The sequence below is a fragment of the Pagrus pagrus genome (genome assembly GCF_965226575.1).
Source record: "Pagrus pagrus genome assembly, chromosome: 12".
Lineage (NCBI taxonomy): Eukaryota > Metazoa > Chordata > Actinopteri > Spariformes > Sparidae > Pagrus > Pagrus pagrus.
In genome coordinates this window covers 1,812,778-1,839,090 of record NC_140196.1, presented here as the reverse complement: position 1 = coordinate 1,839,090, position 26,313 = coordinate 1,812,778, and the positions used below count along the sequence as shown (strand labels likewise).

The following is a 26,313-nucleotide window of genomic DNA, read 5'->3' as shown; positions in this document are numbered from 1 at the left end:
AAAATAAGTGCGTTACTTATGTAACTTGACCGACATTCATACCTACATTACATATGCAACATAAGTTACTTTGTGTACATGTTGGTCAACTCCAAGACTAAGTTAAATAAATCACTGCTGACTTCCAGTCTCGTGGGTGAAATTCATGGGCTTGTTTAACAGCACCATCCGACCCGTTCTCCTCCTCCTACGCCTTCTCTGGAGGCGAACTGGACCTTTTTGTCGTACAGTCTCAGTCTGGGTCGGTTCAGGTAAGAAAAGTATTTTGTCAGGAAACTTTATGGTTTGGTTAAAAATGTTAAAAATTGAAGTTGCGTACAAACGTACGTAAGTAATGTAACGTAATGTAACGTTGTGTATGTGACGTAACTTAACTACGCTGCTGCGTTAAAATAACTCCCCGCTGACGTTTGGTTTCACACTGGACATGATCAGTAGTCTTGTGGGTTTGTTTTACAGCCGCCTTGTCACCTTGTGATTTAGTCTCTCTTCATTCTTCTTCACCTGACTTCCTCCTTTGCTGCTGTGATTATTACAACAGCCACAACAATGTAAATATGGGCCGTAATAAGCTGCTTGCACAGACGACCATCGTCATTTTCTCAGTACTTCAAGTAGAAAAATCTATCGCAGGTTCTGTTATTATACGGGTGATCAGAAAATATCAGATTATTCAGACTGATGGCTGCAAGCCGACTACGGCCAGCGCTCTGTCCAAACAGCCCGATGCGTTCACACGGTAACCCAAAGACTAAAATATAAAAGTGTCGGCCGCCCATCAGTACAGGGAAACTTAAAGCAGTTGTTTTTCTGTTCGCAAGAGGTCAGACATTATGAAGCATGCTGTCAGCTCTGCTGTAGTTTTAATTGTTGCGTGGTTGGTACTTTATCTTTTAAACGTAATAAGAATGAAGTGGAAATGTGGAACTGGTGTTCTGATCCCTGTTCGGATTCATCCCGGCCACAAATTCTGCTAATCTCGGGTTCTTCTTGTGTTTAGTGTTCATACAAAGGTACACTCAGATGTTCTGTTACGCTTTGTGTGCTGTTGGGATTAGTATCGTTGCCTCGGTGCAGGCCCTGATAATCATGAAATGAAGCGTATGTGGTGAGCCAAGAAAAGGTTGAGGGTTCAGCGTGTATAGCTGGGTTGAGCAAGGCAGTATCGCACCAGGCTTTTAGGTTTGATTCCAGCGTGGGCAGAAGCTCAGCAGCATTTCTGCTGATATCATGGAGTCAGGTCAAAAGTTTTCACAAGTCATCACTTCCTGATTTAAGAAAGCAGAGCCGGATGTTTGTGCCTCAGAAGCGCCCAAACCCTCCTGTTTATATCAACTGTGAGCTTCTTATTTGTTGCCAGACATAATATAACTTAGATAACTAATAAAAACAATACAAAAAAATACTGTATAACCTCACGTTTTACAAAGACGGGAGGAAAGATAAAGCTGCTGACATCACGTGTTTGAGTCAGATGAGGTGCTTTGTTTTTGGCAAAGACTGAAACATGTTTCCTCGTTAACTCCTAATTTAAATGATTTTACTGAAGCTGTGATGAGGTCAGAGAGAGACGACCAGGTAAAGTCAGAAAGAGGTCACACACACGCACACACACACACACACACACACACACACACACTCACACCACGCAGACGAATAGATGTGCCGCCGTCGGCTGAGCACAGACAGCCTTTACAGAGAGACGACATTAGTTCTGGCCGGTTGCTCGGCCTGTCAGAGTGACAAAGAGTCTGACGAGATTCCTCAGTTTCGGCGCGTCCGGAGGCGAATCGACAGCAGAGGAACTGGTTGTGTGTGCTGATAACAGCTTTCTGTTCACACTGCGGCTCATATTTATGGGGAAACCACGGCGATATACAAATAGAGGAATTGAACAGCAGATAACGACGCAAACAAACAGAGAAGGACCACCTTTAGCATCCTGATCAGCTGCTCTCCGCAGCTGGATTATTTCTCATGCTTTGCATGAATAGTGAACTGAAACCGAGCGTCAGGTCTCTGTTGACTTTACAAACGTGATCCTGCTCCTGGACTGCAACTACAAGCTGCACTTATATTTACATTATAAGCACATTAGTGTTGTTTGTTATCTATATGCTCAGTTTGGTACATTTCCATCTTTAAAGCAACATTAATAGATTTTTTGGGGTATGGGGTCAGCACAAGTTAATATGGCTAACAATAGTAGCATATTCACACATCACCTGCCCCTTTAGCTGCTACACGTTCCCCTTTTCTTCACCAGCTGGTCACAAATTTGTGACACATTTATGTGTCTGTCTGCCAATAAGCACTGGGCAGGAAATGAACAGTAGGCGTATTTTAAGCACATCCTGATGGCGAAATGACTGATATCAGAACGTGACCATAGCTGTTCTTAAACCTATGTTCAGGAAAACATCTTGGCCTGGGTTGCAATAACTAGTTTACCTACCTATGCACGTCACTACTGTGATGTAACTTAACTATGTTAGTAAGTTGAAATATCTCAGAGTTGACTTTTGCTTTCCTGCTGGACAAGAACGACAGTCTCCAAAATAAAAGTCCTGTTCTTGTCTGACCCGACCATTAGGTTTGATAGTACTGTTGCTGGAACGACGCTGGGCGATGGACTCTGAGCTGAGTCACCTGGCTCGCCATTTTCTCCCGCTTTAAATCTGAAATATGGCCAAATTGGTGAGCTGGTGGGAATCTTAGAAACAAAGTCCTCCATGTCTGCCTGATGTAGCAGCATGCACACAGCGCTTCAACATGCAAAGCCCGTGAATGATGTAACAGCTCTTTCATATTGTGAAAAATCTCATATGGTAACAAATATCACATTTTTCGATAACATCTAATATCGGCCCAGGTCTACCGACCGTCCACCCCAACTACCTCCCTGAGGACTTGTCGCTCTCTATACTACCTCTGAGGGGAACTACAGTCAGGTGATGAGTCTGTGTTTGTGACTACAAGCAACACTTTTCACATTACAGCCATTTTATCTCTTTCTAAAACCAAAATCTTGCTTCAAAGCCAAACATTAAACTCTGCAGGAAGCCATCATGTTGAAAATGTCCAACTCCCAACTGACCTCAACACGAACCACATCAGCTCTGAGATATCAGCAGCTCGACACCCACACTGTAACTCAACCACGTATCAGTGACTATTGAACCAAATATGCAGACAGCAATAAATGAAGCTCTGAGCTGCCCACTTCCTTTTCCTCTGAGTGCAGCTCTGGACGCTGCCAACCCTCCAAATGTTTTCAGTCTGGCAGCTCGCCCCTCCGTCTACTAAATCATGCGATGCACTGCAGTCCACTCAACCTGTCAAAGGCTCTCTGAATCCTCTCAATTAGGAGAGCTGCAAAGTGAAGCCAAAACACCCCGGTGTTTTCATACCGGCAACTCTGCCAGAGCAATTTATTTATAATACCAATTTATTAATATTGTCTCTTGGTTTCAAAGAGGAAACAAACACGAGCTGAAGTGTTAAACCCCAGAGCCGTCGCCTGATGCTGCTCCATGGAGCTGCAGATATTCTGCATCAGTCGTGCAGAAATTAAAATCATTATTTTATGCTTTCCATTTAGTAGAGCATCCATCTGTGTGGCGTATATGTGGGACTTAATTTTCCATAATTCATGCAGTAACTTTAGTGATCAGACACTAAAAGCCATCCTTTCCATTCTAACTGTGGCATTTTCTATTTTCATACTCGACACATTACAGAATAATGAATAGCAGGCGGCACGGGGATGCAAATTAGAGGCTAGTATGGCTGCAGAATATCAATGACTGTGTTCGTTTCCATAAAATATTCATTAAAACACTGCTTTCAGCCAAGTGAAGGACTACACTTGAAAAAGCAATGAAAATGCATCTTATTATAGAAGAACGAATACATACTGTAAGTCTGTTCCCAACACTGTGCGTCTGACTGTATAGGAGCACAGTGTGGCCAGGTGTACGTTAATATTGTATTCGTAAGATAATTTTGCCTCTTGTACACTCATCCACTCGTATTTTAACTATGTCAGTGATGTTTAAACCGGAGACCTTGTGACACGCGCCTCACATCCTCCGATTAACTGCTCGAATGTTTTAACCGTTTGGTTTTCCTCAAGTTTTGTTTCAACACATCCTCATTCAACCACTGACGAGGTCGAGTGCCAGTGACATGAACAGCAGTCTCCTGGGTCAAAGTCCTCTGCTTCTTTAACACAACCAGCCCTTTTATTTACTCTTTATACTTCATCTTCGCGACTGTAATAACCACTACATCCACTCGAGGTCGCCGCCTCACGACAGACAGAAATACGGCTCGTAATAAGCTGCTTTCACAGTCAACCATTAAAGCTGTTTCCCACCAGTGTGATGCAAAAATTGCGATGTGGCAATACAGAAAATCTGCGTGCAATTTTTCTGCATGACAACTACTTTGCTGTGTTTTATTTTCGTCCCTGTCTCCATTTCGTCAACAAAGGATTGTTCCTCAGCGGTCTGCATACGTTCATAAGAACCCATAAAATCAGTTTTTATAAATCCACAAATCCACGTTAGGCGTGAAACAGCTGTTAATGTTGTTTTTCTGATGAGGACAGGCTGGTTTAAGAGCACAAAAGCTATACCACAGATTTACTTCCATCCTAGCATTGAATGATCTAAAGCCGGCATTATTACTGACTTCAGTTGTTAAGTCTGGATTTAATTCTGGAGTCTTTGTTCATTTATTTTTGTTTTAGCACCTGGAGCACATAGTCATGTCTGAATGACACCAAGGTTTGACTAATGATTCGTCTGCTGACTTCTGGCTATTTTCCGACCACATTGCAAATCCTGACCTGTTCCAGCCTTTATATGACAGCATGGTCTGATCAGCTGTCTTAGTCATACTCGCAGTACAAACCTTTCTCACTTCCTATCAGAGCACGCTGTCTGCTCACTCCCCGGTCCACAGAAAACAGTCTACGCCCACACAATGACCGCTATTGTGTCAGTCTTACAGAAACACAGCGTGTGTCATGGATCAGCTGTTCTGTGTTATCTGTGTTCATGTTCAATGTTTGAGGGCTTTCAGCTAACATAATGTGCTCTCTGGCAGCCATATTGGAGGTGCTCAGTGTTGGGTAGTGGCGAGTAAGAATGGCTGATTGTTGTGGTTGTCAACATATAAAGAGTAGACAGTCGTCTGCTTGGATGAACATCTGTATCTGCGCTGTCTGGTCGGGTTGTCAGCCAAACATTACGTCCGTGTTGTGAGTGGCCTGCAGGATGACAGCGGACGCTGGCTGCAGTTCTGTAACACGACATTTGTGCTGCATGTCGAAGTTTTAATACTTTTTGTATTGTTTGGACCCGAATGTTATATTTGTGTCAACAATATGACCAACTGGAAGAAATTAGATGGGCTTTGTTGTCTGTTTTGCGCTGCTAACAAGCTACAAATGCTTGTACCAGCTAGTGTCAGCTGTGGCTACTGCAGTCAATGTTAACATGCCTTGCTAAATATCTAGGTTAACAAGTTAAGACAAGTTATTAAAATGTCAGATGTTTCACTGTTAGTTTGTTAGCTTCAGCCACCTGTTTCCTACCAAACTGTATTCACGTCTAATTTCCTGATCTTTCATAGATTCAGCAGTTGGTGTTTTGGTGATATGGTATAAAAATGCCTAATTACTGGAGAATGAGAATAATGAGCTGGCTGACTGGAGTAATGTACTAGCAGACTCAGTGAATTTATTGTTTTCAGGTTGGACTGTTTAAAAGAATATTTCCACTTTTCAGTCACAGTTAGATTTAAGCAATAAAAATCCTCGGTTAGGTTCTGGATCTAATTCTAGGTTTAATGTCACAAGTGACGTCATCCCAGACGAAGTACCAAGTTTCCGTTTCAGCTCGGCCTACTGCTCCACTGCAGCTTCTTCTGCTTCTTTAACATATGCTCAAAGGTTGGATGGAAAGTGATGTTTTTCTTTTAAAGATCATCGGGCATGATGGCACGAGGAGCATGGCGCTCAGGTCAACATTCAGAAATACAACTGAAACTTAATAATACAAAAGGGACTGAGGCAAACAAAAACAGATGGCTTATATTCACCAGAGTACATTGTTCACGCTAACTGAACCCAGATATACTGGAAGTATTTCCACCATGTTCACTGTGTTCTCAACCTGACCAGCTCTGCAGTCAGACATCGTACCCACATGATGTGAATGAGCACAAAGCCATGGATCGTAGGCTACACCGAGAGTCTGAGTCAGAAAGCTTGTTGGGTCAGTTGCATTCAGTTCATAATAAATCAGGTGTGCAAACAGAAAACATCTTTCAAACTAACTGCAGTGTTTTGGTTCTGTTCTGTTCACAGTGTAACAGAGCAGCTACGAGGGCACGAGGATGTAAATTAGAGTCCGCGGTGTCGGTGGAATATCAACGACTGAGCTCGTTCATCTCCATAAACGTTTGGTTTAATGCGGTTTAAAGTCCATTTTCTCCTCAGTTTGTCCGAACGAAATGTGCTTTCTAATTATCGAGTCAGACGGTGTTTTCAGGACGCCTCGTGGCATATCAATGACGACGTTCATCTTCATCTCAAGTTTGTTTTTTCATTCTCACTTGAGCTGCAAGATAATGAGAAATCTCAGTATCGGACTTTCATTTCCTTTTGTTTACACTGTGACGTTCATGCTGTCACACGTTTGGTTTCCATCTGGGTGGTGATGTCCTTTTTGCTGAGGGCCTCACAGCAGCGTCTGCCATCCTCTCTGAACAGTCCACACGGCAGCCATTTTGAGCAGGAGTGCACGCTGTATATGTAAGATAAGCTGCAATAAAGTGCACATCATAAACCACAAATCAAAATGGACCCTGAGTGGAGTCTGAGACGGCGCAGGGTGGATGTATTAGTCCCCTCCGTCATTTCAAAGGGACTCTTCCCAAACTGTTGTGACAGCCGGCTCTATCGTCCACTCCATCACAGGCTCCTGCCAATAATCCTCCCCCCAACACACACCGCCGCCGCCGCCACCCAACCTCAGATACACGCTGTTAAGACAGGAGACTTCAAGTGCTGTCAAGTGCTCGGTTTGCGTGCTTTCAAAGGAATCGTGATCTCGTCTCTGCATCTTTCCTCACAGGCGCTGCTGAATTTAAATGAGCAGGCCCACCAGTCTGGCACGCTGGGAGATTTTGACTCAAGACTGAAGGGGAAAAAGTTAATTACCACCAGAATACTTGGATTAATTGTCCACCTTTGACCTGGCAACCTGTGAAAACAACCTGATACACCTGTGGTGTCAGCCCTGTCACCAGGATAACATGTTGCCAGTTTCAGTAAACCACATATTTAAATTTGAACATGTCAAACGCACCATGTTGACGAGTCATAACGAGTTCACATTACATGTATATGAGCCGACTTTCATGTCAGCAGGTGGAGGGGATGGTGGTGGAGTAACGAGAAGACTGTCAAGCCAGTGACCACTGCTCAAGACTGTGTTTCAGCATTTGTAAGCATTAAACTACAGAATATTTTTGACGTTGCAACATTTTCCAGTCATGTCTGTGGCGAGAAAATGTGATATTTTAGTTGTGACTTTGGCACGCTGTCCAGCCGTGGTTTTAGCAACTAAAGTAAATGTTTTTGGCAAGACTTCGGGACATTCCCTGCCATGTTGGTGGTGACGAGAAAGGCTATTTTTTCTTTATTTTCCTCAAGGAAGTTGCAACATAAACAAATGTAAAGATTTAACATATCGGTCCTTTGCAGAAAACGTATGTCGCCAACATTTACTCTAGTGTTTTTGTTGGTGGTGTGGTCCTTATACACACAGAGTCTACCAATTCAAACACTCGGCCATATAACAAACACATATTACATACTACATTTAAATAAGCCCATAAACCTGGTGAACTCCATCGTGACCACTGTTTGTATAACATAATACTGTGGACTGTGCCATGAGGAGCACTGAGGACTTTGTGTTCTCAGCTGTGTTTGCATGTTATCTATAATATACAGCAGCTTTGTTGTTTGCAGTATTTGAATACCTTCCCTCTTCTGTCTTGTTTTAAGCACACATAGAGAATAATAGAATACCTGAAAATCCTGAACAGGTGTTCAGTGTCAGGAGAGAGAAAAACAACTGTCGAAGAGTAGTTTCACAGATGTGAAGCCACAATACACAATATTACTTAAATAGTGGACTGTGGGCTGGCAGGATGAGTCATTATAGAATAATTCAAAATGCATATTAAAGTATGTGATGATTTTTTGCACAATCATGTGACTTTTTATACTCAAAACATGTAAACATTTGGTTGCTAACTGACGTAAGCTTGCTTATGATAAACAATTGGACTTTAAAGGTCAAGTATGCAGGATTTACAAGCATCTAGTGTTGTGGTTCCAGATTGCAACCAACTGTGAATGGAGTCAGGAGTTCAGTTTGTCCGTTCTGAGCTACTGTAGAAACATGGCGGACTCTTTAAAAGAGGAGCCGCTCCCTCTGAAGATATAAAAGTCTCAATCTGAGGTAACAAAAATACGATTTTAGTTTCAGGTGATTACACAATAATCTGAACATAAATATCGATATTACAGTCCAAAAGCTCCTCCTCTAATATTTTTATTGGTGCAATATGTAAGAATTTTGGTTTTAAACATTAAAAGTAACTCAAAATTAGTTACGTCAAAGACATCAATGTACTATGTTGCAGAGATAAACACTGGTTATCATGCTAACCAGCTAGCCCCAGCTCGCGTAATACCACTCCGAGCTCCGAGTCTGGACCGCTCGCTGCACGGCTAACTAAGTTTACTAGCTAACGGTAGCTATAGTTAGCTATAGTTAGCCGTTACTCTCAGTGACTGAATGTAACTAAGTACATTTACTCGAGTACTGTATGTAAGTACAATTTTGAGGTAGTTGTGCTACACTACATTTAGGAGTCAAATTTTGTACTTTTTACTCAACTACATTTATTTGATAACTTTAGTTACTAGTTACTTGTAGATTGCATTACTGCATTGAAGCCAGAGTGGCACATTTTATAATGATTTTATTGGCAATTGGATTAAAAAAACACTGATTCTGATAAACAGGAAAATGCTAAATATCTGATTTGATAATCAGCCAAGTCGATCGTTGGTCTCGTGTACATTATTGCATAAATGTAAATAAATGTATAATTTCTTTTTACTTTTACTTTTGATACTTAAGTACATTTAATATGAGATACTGTCAGACTTTTACTCAAGTACTGTTCATATGGTTCACTCCCACTTTTACCAAAGTAATATTTGAGCGCAATATTGATCCTTTTACTCAAATTAGACTTTGGGTTACTTTCTACAGCACTGGTAACTCTGGAGATATTCTGCCCCCTGGTTGTTTGGAGTGACCTTTGCCAGGTGGCCCGTTCTTACATTTTGCATCTTTAATGTAAATGTAGCCACATTTTATACATAACTAAACGATAACACTTAAAGCTCCAATCCGATGATTTGGAGCCTTCACAGCTGCAATAAACAACACAAATGGAAATGTTTCATCGGGGTGCGTCTGTAGAGCACAGCGCTGGGCTCTGTAGGTTGGTGTTAATTGATGTCAGAGTAGCTCCTGATTGGTTTGAGATTTGTGTTGTGCGTGTTCAGCCTGCGTTCCCAATAGAGGTAATCACATTAACATCTTACATCCATCTGACAACAGCTTACTTGCAAACGCACCAGTGAAACATTTCCTTCCCTTTTTTTTACTTCTGCATTTCCATTCTTTTGATTTCCTGATTGAGTTTGTTACATGAAACGAACAAGAGCGACTACAGAACGACTGTGAACTACATTTCCCATGTGTACTTGTACGACAAACCATCTGCGCGCTTCAGTTGATGTCACTGTCAGCTCCCTGACAAACATTTAGCATCGTGAGGATTTTCTAACTTTATCATTAAATATACTTCTGCAGAACAGTAACACTGACTGACCAGCGTTACTTTAACCTTGAAATGACCGAAGTGTTAAAAGAAATGAGAAAATCACATTTTTCTGTGATAGAGTAAGATATGGGAGCAGGGATGGGTCTAATTACTGCTTATCTGCTGTTTCCTGAGGCACCGTCCAGCCACAAATATTATAGAGGTAGATATCTGCTCGTATCACATGGAGATAGAGGCTCCATTTGGCTACCAAAACCACCCGGGGATTGTTTCAGAGCAGAATTCTTCTTTTCTCTTTGTCTTGCTCTCAGCTCGGCTTCGGAGGGCTTCTATCTCTTATGTCAATCAATAGCACTGCAGCTTTAAGCCCACCACTAGCAGCTCTGCCATCCCAGTGTCCCACACCATCCTCCTTTCCATCTGTCTGCACTGATCCCCGAGGCCCCCGGCCTCCACCCCGAGCCAGACACGGTCCAACATCAATCAATATCTCTGCAGGGCTGCACTGGTGAGCAGAGCGGGTTTCTCAGAACGGATCAGAGCCAAGTGACATTTTCGGAGAAAGTTCTGGGAAGAGAAGGAGGAATTCTGATGGGAAATGGGGTTTAAATGACTATCAGTTGTTTTGCATGTTTTAGCTCATTAACTGCAAATTGTGCTCAAACTTCACATGCCAATCATAAGTTTTTACATTAGCTTCTTAGTCTTTAGGCAGCAGTTGTTTTCCATTTACTGATACAGTGAATCACATCTCGACTCCGGCCAAAGATCATTTCTTGTTCCGACTGTTGAAATCTCTCCTTGAGATTAAAGTCACACTTAAGATCTTCTCAAGAGCGACTTTTTAATTTCAAGAAAATAAAAAGTTCATATTTGCTCTTTACAATCGTGTATTAATAGCCATGACTGTGACGATGGTCGGTCTGAAACATTGAAATATCTTGACACATATTAGATTAACTGTCCTAAAATCTTGCACTGATAATAATCATTTCCAGACAATGAAACCTGATGTACAAGTTTGTCCATGTTTGGTTTATGACAAAATATTAAAAATGACAATCCCATCAGCCTCATCTTCGTGTTTCGCGAGTTACAAACGCTACATGTTTAACCAAAATGGTGAACGTGGTAAACATTATACGTCCTATACGACATGTTACTGTGATTATGTTAGCATGTTGACTTTAGCTTAAACTTTAGCTGGTTGCAGACCTTTAAGCCGTCTCAGAAGTCACTAACTGTGAGCAAGAGAGAGGTCGCATCACAATCAGTGGGATTACAGGAGGGATGGGATCATCTCTCTCTCTGCAGACCACGGGTGATTGACAGTAGACGGGAGAGGAAGAGTGACGGCAGATTGTCCACTAGATGATCGATGTTGGATGGTGCTGTTCTCTTAGATGGATTAAAAAAATAACAGTATAAAATGCTAAAATGGGTCGCCAGATATACCTGGACCATCTGCTCAAGTAAAGTATACGTGTGGGAAACACTGAATATTTTGCGCAGACCAAAATGTCTGTAGATGCAATCTGACTGACCTACATCCAGTCGGAGCAGGGAAACGTGATGCAGCGCTGAGTGAGGACACGTACGTGAAACAAACGGTGGTGAATGTTTGCCTCCCTGTGACTTCCATTCAATGCAAGCGAAGAGTCGTTCGCACCCAGTGGTGAAGCTTTGTCATCTTGGCTTCACGTGGAGTTCGACTTTAACCAGCTTCAAACAACAGTAACGATGTGTGTGTGGCTGACCCCTCAAACACACTACAAAGCTCACGTCGGGGTGGTGCTCGGTCTGTTTTCAAGCAGGAAAGAAATGGTGGTCAAATTTTCTGCAAACGTTTGTCGAAGTAGCAAACAGGAAGTGACTTCAGGCTAAGCTTCCTCTTGTTGCTCCTGAGCAGATATCTTATGTATAAAATCATTTTTAGCAGCCAGGACCACAAACCAAGATCTTTTTAAAGCCTCTCTGCTGTTACATGCACGTACCACTGAGACAGCTTCCTGTTTTGTGGCATAAAAACTGATTCTAACATGGCTGCCACTCAGTCCTCTCAGTGATGGTCTGGTGTATTCATTTTTCTAGTTAAGTAATTATGAATTCATCTACACAGTTATTACTGATGGAATGACAAAATGTCAACCCTGCCTTCAATATTTATGTGTTGGTCAAAGTTTTATGTTTGTTTGGGCCTTTTAACAACACTTGAGATGTGACTCAGTCAGTCAGAACCGAGGAAACAAGCTGTCTGTTGTAAAAACCCTTCTCCACGCTGCCTCCTCCTGCCTCTGAGCCCACAGACGGAGGTAATAACTCCTGACTGCTTTCTGGGGACTTTTTTTCTCTGATGTTTATGATCCGCTTTACCGGCTAGATCCGAGTGCACAGGAAAACATAAAGTCGCTGGAATCATCTTTAATATCTTTCCATAAATCTGACGCATGAAGGGAGAAAAAGATTCCCTCAGATGTTTTTCTACAGGAGGCAGTGAAGCACAGGATTATTGTTGAAAAACTGCTGCTGCTGCCCACACAGAGCAAATGTGAAGCGTAACGCTGCTCCACGTTTTGCACTTCCCTCTTTCAGACGATCAGTCCTTCAGTTCCTACTTCCAGCATGTGTAATACGCTTGAAGCTGTAATCTCTATATTCTCACATGTTCAAACTAAAGCGATGACTTTAACTCAGTTGGTCGGGCCAGGTGAGAAAAACGACTCTCGTTACACCCAACCTGAACATATGGCTCCCAATCCACAGGCGGCAGGTGAGGCTGAGGACAGGGAAGGCTAATAGTTGAGCAACGATCATATTAAGTCCGTTCAGGGTAATATTGCTGCAGCAAACGTCCCGGCATATTTTAGTTATAAACTTGACAGGACAGAAGAAATCATTATTTGAGTCTGATGGAGCTCTGGATTCTTCAGGAAGATGGCTACTTTATGTGCCACCTGGGCAAAAAGGCTGCCCTGCCAGTGACCGCTGTTCAAGACTGTGTTTCAATATTTATAAATGTCAAACTATTGGATATTTTAAGCGAGACGTTTGGGTGTTCAGCCATGTTTGGTGCAGCATAACCAGGTGTTTTTATTGAGACACCGGGGCATCTCCAGTCCTGTTCGTGGCTTTAACATATTCAGTTTTCTGAAACATGCATTGTGGTATTTCATTGTTGTTTCGCAGATTATCTGACATTTATGATGCTTTCAAGAATTCATTTGTTTCCTCTTTCTATTGTGCCAATTCATCTTCTGCCTTTTCCACATGTAACATGTTGACCCGGCCTGTCTCAGGTCACAGCAGCCTTATTTTGCCCCATTTTGGAAGATGACACTTTGTTTGTGCTTAAAAAATGTTGAATAATTTTGAGGGGTTTTTTGCATTTAGTTGTTGGTCACAAGTGAATATCACACATCTTTTTAACTGACAGCAAATATCAGTCTTTCATTTAATTTCCTGCAGCAAACGACCCTTAATTCTTACTGAAGTGTAAACACAACAGAAGAACTTCCTCTGCTTCCTCTCCTGCAGCCTGGAGGGACGACAGGTTGCAGAAGTGTCTAATAAATGAGCCGTACGTGAGTCATGTGACTTTAGTTTACAACCTCCTGGCTGGTTTCCACCAGAGCTCAAACTGAAGAAAGAAAACTGTCGTCGTGACCTTAAAATGGCACCAGAAACAGCACTCGGCTTCAAATCCACAGACGCAGCAGTAAAAAGAGGCTTCGGGCTGAGATCTAACAACACGACTGCATCTGTTTCTTACAAACACATCAGACTCAGACATCCACCCCGGCCTTGTTTTCCTTCATTTGTCTGTCTGACTGTCTGGCTCCGATAAACCGGCCCTCTCGGCGTTGCATCTAAATGACCCCTGTCACCAGCGCGTTGGCAGCTCGCGGCCAGACGCCGGTGAAGCGAAATTGGACGTGGCGGTCGTCCGCTGTCCCCAGCCACAACAGCCAGACAGTGAGCGAGAGAGAGAAAGAGGCCAGCCCTGCAGTCAGCGAAGCTGGGTGGCAGACCAGACGAGGAGACGGGACAAAGTCGACTCTAAACTCCAGCTAACCCCAAAAAAGAGCCACAGGGGGGTGAGAGCCAAGACACACATCATCCAGCACCACGCAGGCACACTGCACTCACTGAGGACACAGGCCGCACAGTCTAGACTGCCTCTAATTGGTCTGGTATCAACTGTGTTGCAGCAAAATGAGCCATCCAGCCATTTAAATGACACCAAGCTTGTTACGTTAAACTATTCAGATTCTGTTTACTTAGAGTTGATTTCACACAGACCAGGAGAGATCAGATGTAACACACTCCATCATACTGAGTTCAAATAAAATAAATGTTGAATGCATTTTAAATCAAAGTAAATGTACTAAAGTTTTTTTAACACTGAGAGGATCACTGCGTTACATACTCGCTCACTTCATCATACAAAGTTTTCAACACATAACTTAGTGATGTTTGTTTGTAGTTAACCTACATTACAGCTGACAAACTGCACTCAGAAACTGTGGGGGGCGCCAGATCGCACAAAAAATGCAATTTTATGTTATTAAAAAGTGAGAAGTCACTCTTAATATAATATCTATTTCATCATTTGTATTCAAAGATACAAAAGATATATAAAGTTAAAATCCAAATTAATTACAGCTCTGCTTTTAAGGCCTCAGGATGGTGAAATATTGACAAATACAATCTGCAATATTTTATATAATTCATTAATAATTTAATAATTCAAAAAATAAGATGATCCAGTGAATGATTTTCAAATTAGTACAACACAAAGTAAATATTTCAGCATTTTTTTCATTCGATAACTGAATGTTAATCTTTTAAATAACTGAAAGACAAATTAATTAAATGAATTACCAGTCAGATATTGAATAATCAAACACCGTGTGTGTGAAGCGTTGTAGCATCAGCCCCGTACTGTCACCTTAGATGTTAAAAACCACACACATCCACCTCCTCACAGTCTAATGTCACACACACACACACACACACACTGACACACATCGCTGAGTGCTTGAGACAAGCCCTTGATCACGTCTCCCACTTGAGGAAAAAAATAAATAAAAAAGTACCCGGTGAGAGATATTCCTGTAATTTTCTTCTCGTCGTCAGTTTGCGTCCCGTTGATGGGAGCTGACAGAACTGGGACTGCAACACAAACACGACGAGGCCGAGCACCTACGAGTCTAAACTCTGTCGCACCGTCTCATTACTCTCGCACTCCATCTCTGGACTGTTTAAGATTCACGTAAAGAGCAGCGCCGGTACTGTTTTTCCAGACTCGGCGGTCCTTAAAGAATTACTGCGAAAGGAAAAGACAGAGAGGAGGACGGGAGATGCTGATGGATGCTGAAGGCTGTGGAGCTCCAACATGTTCCCTCAGACTGCTGAACAGAAAAATGTTATTTCTCCAGTTACTCCTGCTTTATTGTAACCACAACTGGACCTGCTCCTATGAAGCCTGTTCACTACCGTGTTAATATGAGAACGTCTTTGTTTTTATGTTTTCCTTTGCTCATTGCACTTCACTCTATCAACATACTGAGCTGCACATCGCCTTTAAATGCATCTTAATGTCCTCCGATTGGAGCAAAATGCACTGTATTAGGTGAAAATGGTAAATATAGTATAAAATATTTCACTGCACAGACACATGGTGAGTGTCAGCTCATTGTTCGGTGGTCCGTTCTGCAATTTTACTGCTTTGATTCACTGCTGCTGCTTTAAAAGGGTCGTTTTTGTCCTCAGCAGGCAGCTGGTTTAAATGAAAAAGCTCTAAAATCCCACTGTTAACTAGCTGTTCAGCAGCAGCAGACAGTTAGAGAACAGCTGGTGAACATAGTGAAGCAGTTAGCAGCTAAAGAGTCAGATATTTCCCTGGAGACCTAAAACAGAGCTAACAGAGCGTGTGTGTTGGAGCTAGTGGACGCGAACATGAGTTCAGATGAACCATCATGTCCTCCGCTCAGTCGGTGGTGATGAGAGGAGCTTCTTCCTTTTGTAAACTTCTGGCCTGATGAGTGATGAACGATTTCAAATGTTTACAATGTTCAGCATTTTACTTTAGTGTGTTAGCATGCTAACAGTTGCTAATTAGCACTTCACACAAAGCACAGCTGAGGCCGATGGTCATGAAATTATTACATAATTTTGACCTGATGATGGCACGAGATGAAAAGTCAGGGGATCAGCAGATTCATCCTCGGACCATCCGTGACCTGGTGTCACGCCCGACCATGTGACAGATACAAACACGTTACATAGTAGTAGTTGATTGTTGAGTCTCGTTTCATTGGCGACCGACCTGACAATCCCAACGTGTCAGTATTTTCAACTTCGTTTCAAAGTGGACCTTTAAAAAGTTAAGATTGACTCTTGACATAAACGACCTCCTCCCATCATGGACTTTATACTGCATTTGTCCTTTACGTCCGTCATCATCGCCCCCTGCTGGTACACCTTCATACACGTGCATATTTCGGTGCCCAGGCGAGGCCACGCTCTGTCACTGGACGGTCTGTTACACACTTTGTCACGAGACTGGGCTGCCGTCCAATCGATAGCTTTCAAGTTATTTCAGTCCGAAGCAAAATGGTGGACTGGCCGAACAACAGCATGAGGAAACAGAAAGATTAAGAACATGATCAGACTTGTTCTGCACAACCAGCAACTTAGTATGAAGTGTGGGCTGCGTATCAGAGGTCGTCATGCACCGGTGGGCTGTAACAAGATGGCTGCTGCCCACCTCTCTGCTCAGCAGCAGCAGATACGACTGTGAACTTTTTACGGAGGTTCACACTGATCTATAATTCACACTGCATGTTTGCACCAGGAAATTCCAGCAGTTAATAATTGACTCTCGCATACAGTCACAGAAATACCTCGGCTGAAGCGGAGACTCTTGAAACCATGAGACAGGAATGCCAAGTATTTTTTGGGTTTTCTCAAGATTTACTGTTCAGTTCCTGTCGTGTACATTCAGAGAGACGGAGAGGAAAACTCACTGTCCTCCAAACCAAGATTTAATCGTTCACAAAACCACCAAGTGATATCTCTGTACGAATGTTCCTGTTTTGCGAGCACAGGTGTTAATATATCCGTCACAACGCTCCATTATTCTGCTGCTCTTTCACAGCAATTACTCTGCAGTAACAGGTGCCGCTTTCTATCTCGTCTGAAATGAAGTTGTTTGGCTATTAAAATCTCATAACGATCAAAATCTTATCGGTCTGCTCTGCTTTTTAGGATGAAATCTGTCTCCTCCACAGATAAGAGGACAGGTCGGTGGAAGAAATACAGTCAGATTGTCCCTTTATCTGCCCTCGCCGAATGATGTTCAAATCCACGAGGACGCCTGAGTGAGTGAGTGGATTTTGGGATTCAGCAGAGAGCGAGCTGAGATTGCTGAGTTCATTCCCGCCCGGCCGGGGTACATATCAGATAACGCTGTCGCTTTCGGTTTGAGCTGTAATTTCCTGGAAGACGAGGCGCGATGTGACAGATGGCGCTCATGGTGAAAGAGCTGCCGAGGACGAGGACATGTTGCACTGCCGTCAAACCTCCGGAGGGACCGGAGAGAGCGGGGACACGAGGAGGGGCCGGCCGCCACTTCCACTTTTTCCTTTTCTTGCAATTTTTGCAGAAAAAGCGACTGCGAGGCACGTCAGAAAAGCTCGGGTCAAAGACACGAGTTTAGCATTTGTAAAGTCTTGTTAGTGTTTATGTTGAGCTGCTGTCAGCTCCGGTTCTGCAGATGAAATGTCTGTTTCTGCTTCTTCCTTTACTCAAAGGTACAGAAATCCAAAAATGTGTTCCCAGCTTACTGTTGATGCTTGAAAACACAAACTGTGAGGAGATTAATGACATGAAACAGCATCTTTAAAGCTGCATTAGTCTATTTTTGGCCACTAGGGGGCTGTAAAACAGGATTACAGATGCAGCCAACCCTCAACAACAGTTGCCTTTTCACACATTAAACATACATGGAGCAGCTTAATTATTCCATTGGGGTCACGTTTGTGTTCATGTGATGCAGGTAAGCACAGCTCTTCTCTCTTTTAGCTCTGTCTTTGGTCTCCAACAACTCCTGAGGAAAATGTCTGGCTCTTTTGCCACTACATGTTCTGAACTGTTGTTTTTTACATCAGTAAATGAAGCTGATGAGAACGCAGAGCCTGAAAAATAAAGAAAAGTGTATGAAGAACAAAAGCAGCCGAGAGGTTTGACTTGGGAGCTACAAAACACTACTTCCACAAAATCTATCTAAAACGTCGATTAATGCAGATCTACTGCAAAATATTCTGCCTCATCCCAATACAATGAAGGTGAAAAGACTTTTATTTGTGGACTTGATGTGCTTGTTATTCAGAAAAACACAGATGCGAGATATACCGGACAGCAAAACTCTCTATAAACAGCTTTTATTGGCACCTCTCTGCAGATAACACAGACAAAGGGGAGTCAGATTTACAGGCATTGAATCTAAAAATAAAAAGAAATCGGCCTTGTGTAATTTTCTACTCTAATCTCCCCCAGGTCACTAAACCACCACTTACCATAGAGAAAACACAGAGGACATGACCTCAGTGAGACATACTGTAACTATGACGCTCTGCTTCTCATTAAAACATCTATAAAAAGACATCCAGATATAAACTGTGAGCAGCAGCAGGCGACCATGTTGTTGGGAAATGAAGATTCCTGATCATCGCGCCGCCTCCATCTTCCCTTCAGCCCTCTGCTGCTCTCTCTGTGATCCACTTCAGAACGAGCAGCACGCAAATAAACTTTGAAAATAAGTTCAGAGTCATTTAAAACTCACTGAGGCGGAAACATCCAACTTCCTCATTCCTGTCAGACCAGCGTGCTGCGCTGACCGTCGCTGCACGGACACTCACCTCTGACACATGCACAGTCCCAACAGTCACCAGTCTACAAGCTAAAGCGTGCAGCTTGTTCTGGTTTCTCTGTCCGGAGAGTAAACACTCAGCCAGCACTTAACATTAGTGCGTTCACGCCGCTGTGAGCTGCTCTGTCAAACAACATAAAACAATTGGCTGCTAACTGTGGCTTCTGTCCAACACAGTCACTGCCCGGCTCATTCAGGCCAAACAGGAGAGCTGTGATCCAGCCCAGCGCCACAAAGCTGAGTGTGCAGCTCACTGTGAGAAAGCTACTGAACCTGGTGGTTGAATATATCCTCACCTCGTGAAATAATCTGAATAAATGCCTCATGTAAACACAATCAGGAGGAGACTGATCCGATCTGAACACATTCTCAATCGGATCGAGAGGAACGCTGTAAACCTTTACTATTCTGATCAACAGGTTTAATATTAACACTTATTTCTATCGTTTCTCTCTGGTTGGAAGAAACATATTCTTTCTGCTCACGCTCGCCTCTCGTGGGCGGAGCATCGTACGGGAGGTGACGAGGCACAAAAACACGGCAGGCGCAAAACAAAACAGCTTATTCGTTGGAGGTCTGAGAGGAGGCGAAGAGTGTTGAGTCAGAATATAACTGACGGCTGAAAGGCTCCAAACAACGAGTGGTTCAAAAGATGAACGAAGCCAGAACTCACCAGAACATCTGGAGAAGTCTGAACTTAACCCACTAATGGTACCAGGCTAATGGTACCAGGCTAAGAGTCACACTGACGCAGACAGAACTTATGGACGGTCCAATGAGAGAGCGACGGTTCTGTCTGAACCTCGTGCTCAGCGGTACTGGTCGGTTCGGTGTTGACAGCTAATGCTAACATCACAGCGTTAGTTAACTTTACTGACTTTACTAACGTGATATTAAGTGTTTTGACAGAACTGACTGAATATTCTCAGTAAAAACTTCTGTAATATTTCGGGCCGATGAGACGCTTCACGGCGAGCAGAGCCACGTTGAATGTGTCAAAAAAAGTTCTGTTCTGATTTAAAGCTCGGGGCATGTGACATCGTTATCGGATCAGCTTATTTAGCGTTCATGTAAACAGTGAAGCTGGAGTCTCTAATCAGAAAGATTTCAGTCAGATTATAGACATATTGTCAACGTAATCGCAGCTATTGGCAGAATATGTCTGTTTTTTCTTCTGTATGAGCACGTTAGGAACAAAAATCGACCCAGTTGTGTCAAAATGTCCTTTTCTTCAGCCGTAATGAGAGTAGTAGCAGCAGTGGTGACTCAACCTGCCGCTGCACCCATTCCCCGCCTTCCTCCACACACACACACACACACACACACACACACACACACACACACACACACTTGTATAGCAGCTGCAGCCTCCCATTGTCCTGCTTCATCTCCTCTGCTGTAAGTTAACGAGCCCTCCGTCTGCATCACACGCAGGCTGATGATTTAATTAAGACAGACGCGGCGTCGTATGAAAGTGATCTCGTTGATCACATGACTCACTGGAGCCTCGACAGGAGCTCAGTTTGTTTGTGTAATCTTTGACACCCCGACAGGGAGGGAACTACAAACAGACAAAGAGGGGACATTCTAACTCCCCGAGAGGAGAGAGGAGGTACGACACCTCACCCACCCTTTTTCTGTCTGACAAAAGTATGTGGACATGTCTGTTCTGACCCCTATAAATTCCTGTCCACATACTTTTGGCCATGTAGTGTATGTCTGTGTGTGTCAGACAGTATATGTGACGCAGAGCGAGACAGAGGGCGAGAGGGCACCATTGTTATGTCTCCTCTTCAACACACACACACAGTCATCTCTCTCACACACACACACACACACACACACACACACACACACACACACACACACACACAAACACACTCACACACACCTTGACAGCAGCGGTAACGGATGAGTCACCGTCGTAACTTCTCATCAGGTTGCTGTTTGTTTCTGTCCAGCAGGATGAATGAGCCGAGCTCAGAGCTGGATTTATGTGAGCCAATCAGACAGGACTCGTTACTACGGTCCACCGGTTACCATGGCGATCTTATAACAGGGCTCTAACGAGTGAGACGACTGCTGCAAACAGATTCAACAAATATCTATAGAGCCTTACAGGAACATTACTGTTTAATTAACAAACAGCTGTCAGCAGAGTGCTGGAAACACCTGACAGAAGGTAAAGACAGATGATGAATGCCTCCAGGTGGGACTGAACATCAGTCACCTGGCCATACATGAGCCAATCAGAGGGCTCCATACATCCACATTATTATATTACTTCTGAAAGAGCTCATATCTCTGAGATGTGTTCACATTATAATGTACAATCCATCATAAACATGTCAGAGTATTAGAGTTAACGTATCGATTACAAGCACCTCAGAGTACTTGAGTAATACTTAGTTACTTTTCATGCATTGTCGGTCATTATCAGTATGTGTTCACATCGTTGGTAAATTCTCGATTGTGATTGGCTGAAGGTGTCAATTAACTCCTGATATAAGAACACCAATCGAACTTCTGGCTGCAGACGCCTCGACGTTAGACATAAATAGCTTTTTTTTTTTAATATCAATATTTTATTTACAGCACTGAGAGCGGTCCTGCAGTGCATCATCCTCTGAACACCACAGGAGGGCGCTGTGACACGCAAGCTGCAGGAAGTAGCTACACCGTCCCTCCATCTCGTATTCATTCAGTGCTGACAATCTGTACTCCAGCACGAGTAGAGTTACAAGTAAAACTACTGGTATTAAATTAATAGTTCACAGTACAAAGTGTTCTTCTCAAACACTACTCAGAGTATTAGCCTGCGCCGCTGCACACCGTCTCTGTACGTCAGGGTTTTCATTGGATCCCTGTTAGCTACAGAGTACAGGTGAAGAGTTTGGATCTCATTTCAAATTTGACTCAGTCCTCAGTTATGATTGTAACAGTGACCAAGCAGATTTCATGATGTAATGGAAACTTCTGACGAGTAAAATTACAGACACGTACCAAAAATGACTTAATCACAGTAATTTGAGTATTTGTAATTAGTTACTTCCATTCACTCTTGATATTGATTTCGGGAACGATGTCACGGCTGCTCAGCTAGCTCGTCCTGTTCTCCACACAAACATAACATGAACTACAGTCGCTGCACTCAGTGTCTGGGACTTCGAATATTGTTAGCATAACGTTAGCGCGAGGGCTCACTGAGCTGAGCGGACGGCTTATCTCCCGCTGCTCGGTCGTCTCTCGGGTCCGTCCTGTTTACTGCGGTAGTGAACAATGTCTCCATTACATCAGAGCCTGGTGGGGTTGTACTGACTTCCAGCTATTAGTCAAAGCCTCAGGTGTTGCCACGGAAACTGAGTGACTGCTTGTGAAAATCTTCAGATTGTGATCCAACAACGCATGAACACACGAAAATTAGAAAGTGGCCATGGTGCGAGCGTCACATGATCTCACTGAGCAGCACCACAGAGACAGTTAACGACCCTAAAGGTGCATTTCAAACATATTTACAGGATATAACACGCGTTGGCAAACAGGAGCTCCACTTAAAGATCAAGCCAGCTGATACCCAGCAGGCCGCTGTGCGACTGTCAGGAGAATATCTACATCAGACGTCCATCAGGGTCGGGACCAGCACACAGAGGATTACTTCATATCGACCTCAGTATGTGGAGTTAGTGCTTAAACTAATGCACATCTGCATTATTGATTGATCTGTCTCAATAATCGACCGGTTGATTAATCTGTAGAAGGACAGAAAATACCAATAAATCTCCATCGAGACCCAAAATATTCACTGAACAATGACCTGAAGCAGCAGAACCTCACATCTGAGACACTGGAGGCAGAGTGTTGACTCCAATGATGAATTGATTATCGGCATTATTGATATTAATTTTCTTGAAATCAACTGATCAATATATTGACAATCCTTCTGTCTGTTAGTTACAGCATCACATTGATCTGCTGCACCGTGTTTCAGTGAAGGATCGGTCTGATTCTGCTTCAGCCTCACCATCAGTGTGGATCCACTCACACACGCACACACACACACACACACACACACACACACTCACACACACACACACAGCTACAAAAAACATGTCATTTTATTTCTATCATCATGTTTTAACTGAACAGACCGAGGATTCAAACCCCGCCGTCCTCCTCCTCCTCCTCTCCATCTCCTCTCCATCCTATTGATAGGCAAAGTGGCATCTCTCCCATCCACACCCTACTCCCACTGCGCATGCGTGCCGCGGCAAACAAAGGACCGGGCAATTAACCGACGGCGGATGGCTAATAAAGTTTGACTCGCTGCAGGAATCACATCCAACATCGATGCAGCAGTAACTGAAGATGCGTGCGTGTGCGCGCGAGTGTGTGTGTGGTTCAGGTGCGATTCTCCATCACCCCCCCATCAACCCACACGCGCTCCCCAAACCCCCCCCCTCCTCCACCATCCATCCTTCTTCTTCTTCTTCTTCTTCTTCTTCTTCTTCTCTCAGTGCAATAAAACGGAGATATCAGATCAATAATTCATCTGAATCATGACATAATCTGGTTAGAGACGCTGAGTGTGTGTGTGTGTGTGTGTGTGTGTGTGTGTGTGTGTGTGTGTGTGTGTGTTCCAGTTGCATGTGTCACACCTCCACACAGACAAAGAGGGCGAGCCGCTCTTAAATCTGCACGTTCAACTGTAAATTATCAAGAAACAATAAATAAACAAATAAATAAATAACCCGCGCTCCTCTTTGCGTTGCCATGGCAGCATGAGGAAATGAAATTATCATAAACAAATTCGAAAGCGATCAATAAATAAGAAAAAGAGCGCGTGAGACGCCCGTGCGCATTTTTCCTTCAATAAAAGTGTGAAAAACGAGAATGTGTGTGTGTGTGTGTGTGTGTGTGTGTGTGTATATATGTGCGCGTGTGTGTGTGAGGCTGAAGCGCGTGTGCCTCCAGACTGTACACACCCCTTTTTTGTGGGCTCGTGAACGGTTTTTTTTTGTGTGTGTGTTTTTTGTCGCCTGGATAAAAAAGGAGGTAGAAGAAGAAATCTGTTTGTGTAAAATGTTAAATTCTTCTTCTCTCCTCTTTTCTTCTTCTTCTCTCCATCAAACCTCGCGGATCTTTTGTCTCGCGCGCAGCAGCGTGCGCTCCCCAAATGGAGAGATGGGAGGAAAAAGGACAAAAGAGACGGCGGAGAGAAATAAATGTCACAGAAAATAAAAAAGCAACAAGCATCCAACGCGCCTCCTCCTGTCTGTGAGGCGAGGAGGTTCGGTGGTTCGGTGGGTCGGTGGTTCGGCTCTTACCGTGCACACTGAAGTTCCGACGCTCCCTCTGCTCTCCTCGCAGTTTCAAGTAGCGGCTGCTGTATTATTTTGCGGCTTCTCCTGCGCGCCCAGCGGCTTGTGCCTGCTGCACGGTACGGCTCGGCTCGGCGATCCTCCGCCTGCGCGCGCGCACACGCGTCGGTTCGTGCACGCACGCACACAGACCGCTGATGCACAATCCAAAAAATGTCCCTGTTGAGGAAGATGTTTAACTGTGTGAGTCCTGATGTGATCACTGACACTTCCTGATGTTTCCGCTCGCGTGGCTGTTCACGGCTGTTTAACTGCTGAGTGTTATTGATCACTGATCATGTTATTAATAATATCTCTGCCTCCAAACAGGAAGTTCACACTGAGGCTGCAACATTAAAACAGCCAACTCTTAATGTATCTCCACATGTGTTCAGTCTTCACGGTGGATTCATGTTATCTGTAATTAATTACTCAGATTTTCTCCTGCGCTCTGGACGGTAATATACATTTTCAGTGCGCGTGTTTTAGAGGGACTACGGCTCCTCCCTCCGTGTGTCTGTGCGCCCCCTGCCGGCCGCTGCAGCTGCGCACTGTGTCTGCGGCTCCAGTCACCTGTTGACGCACATGAACGCACCTGACGGCCCACAGGTGTTTTACAGTGCAGTGTTGATACTTTTCTCTAGTAAAGGGTCATTCCACCAAGTTTCCACATTAAAGTGTGTTCAGAGGAAGCTGCATGTAATCTGATCAACTGTGAACGATGCATTGTGGGTAATGTAGGCACTAGGTCTTGAAAAGCAGTGCACTGGTCTGACATAGCTGGACTCACTATGGACGGTTTAAAAACAAATGATCCAAATCGATCCAGCAGAACCAGAATATCTCCTGTTCACATTAATCTGTCCAGGCTCCTCTCTGTCTGTGTCGGTTTGTCCTCACACGTCATGTTCATTGACAAATCAATGCTATTTTAATAAAAAACAAAAAAGCTTCTTGTGGCTTCGTTGTAGTACTGACATTTAAACACTAGATGGCGCTGTTTGTAAAGAAACCCACTGATCAGACCCTCCGACACACACTGACACACTCCAGGTCCGTTTGACTGAACCAATGAGCTGTAGATCATTTACTCAGCTACATTTCAGCTGCAGGTGTGTTTTGTTGTGCAGAGCAGATTCAAACCACCACATTTATATTTAGATACCAGCCGCCTAAATACTCCATCGATGCATCACTCTGTCTGTTCTGGGTTCAGACCCATCGTCTATCTGAGTTTCATGAAAGTCTGTTCTGTAGTTTTCATTTCATCCTGCTGACAAACCAACCGACAGGTGTGAAACATGGCCTCCTGGTCGAGGTAATAATCATCTTGCCCGCCTTCCTCTGCTCAGTGACAGTCGGTGCTTCTCTCTCTGTGCAGGACTGAACCGTTGCACTGAGTGAACACACGTCTTCCTTCATCGTCTGTCGGAGTGAGTCAGCAGCTTGTTATCTTCAGCTCCGGAGGGATCCTCAGGGTGAGGACCAGCTATCTGCAGCCCCCCCTGCAGCAGGAAGCATGTGGGGATTAGGGAGAGGTCAGTGTGTTCTGACTGACCCGGCTGAACGTGACCTCTGCTCTGAGCCGCTGATAAATCCTGCCTGTTTGAGACGGCCTATAACCGAGCCTCCGGATCCTGCGTCCCGCTCTGTGTTTGCTGACATCCGGGGCTAAACCCGACAGCACTAAGTACACGTTGCACCAACAAAGCTGCACAAGCCTCTGAGAGGTTTATCTGAGAGCAGTCAGCGCACAGACCGTGCTCACTGACAGCTGGATCAGCTTTAAAGAAAGTTCTTGTGGGGACAAAAATGGAACAGAACCACAGATAATTCACATCCAAGCAGATGTTCTGTATTACTGCACTGCATGTTCGTCTGACACTGGTGGGAAACATCCATCTTCTCCTTCTCCTGCTCATTGTGACCATCATTGGTTTTATCTGCAGTCTTGGTGATGTGATGGCGCGAGCAGCAGACAGACGCACCTCCACGCTGCTTCTCCTGCGCGTGTTTCAGTCACAGCTCAGTCATCAGGTTTGATTAACACGAACAGTCTGTCGTCGCCGAGCAGAGAAC

General features: G+C 43.8%; 1 protein-coding gene across 1 annotated transcript in view; it reads right to left on the bottom strand.

Moving 5' to 3' along the window:
- basp1 (brain abundant, membrane attached signal protein 1) overlaps positions 1 to 24,361 on the bottom strand; it is a 48,479-nt gene extending 24,118 nt beyond the window's left edge. Inside the window, exon 1 of the mRNA XM_084369267.1 lies at positions 24,202 to 24,361. The gene's annotated coding sequence lies outside the window, so the exon portion shown is untranslated. The remainder of the gene's footprint in view (positions 1 to 24,201) is intronic.
- Positions 24,362 to 26,313: the final 1,952 nt, after the last annotated feature.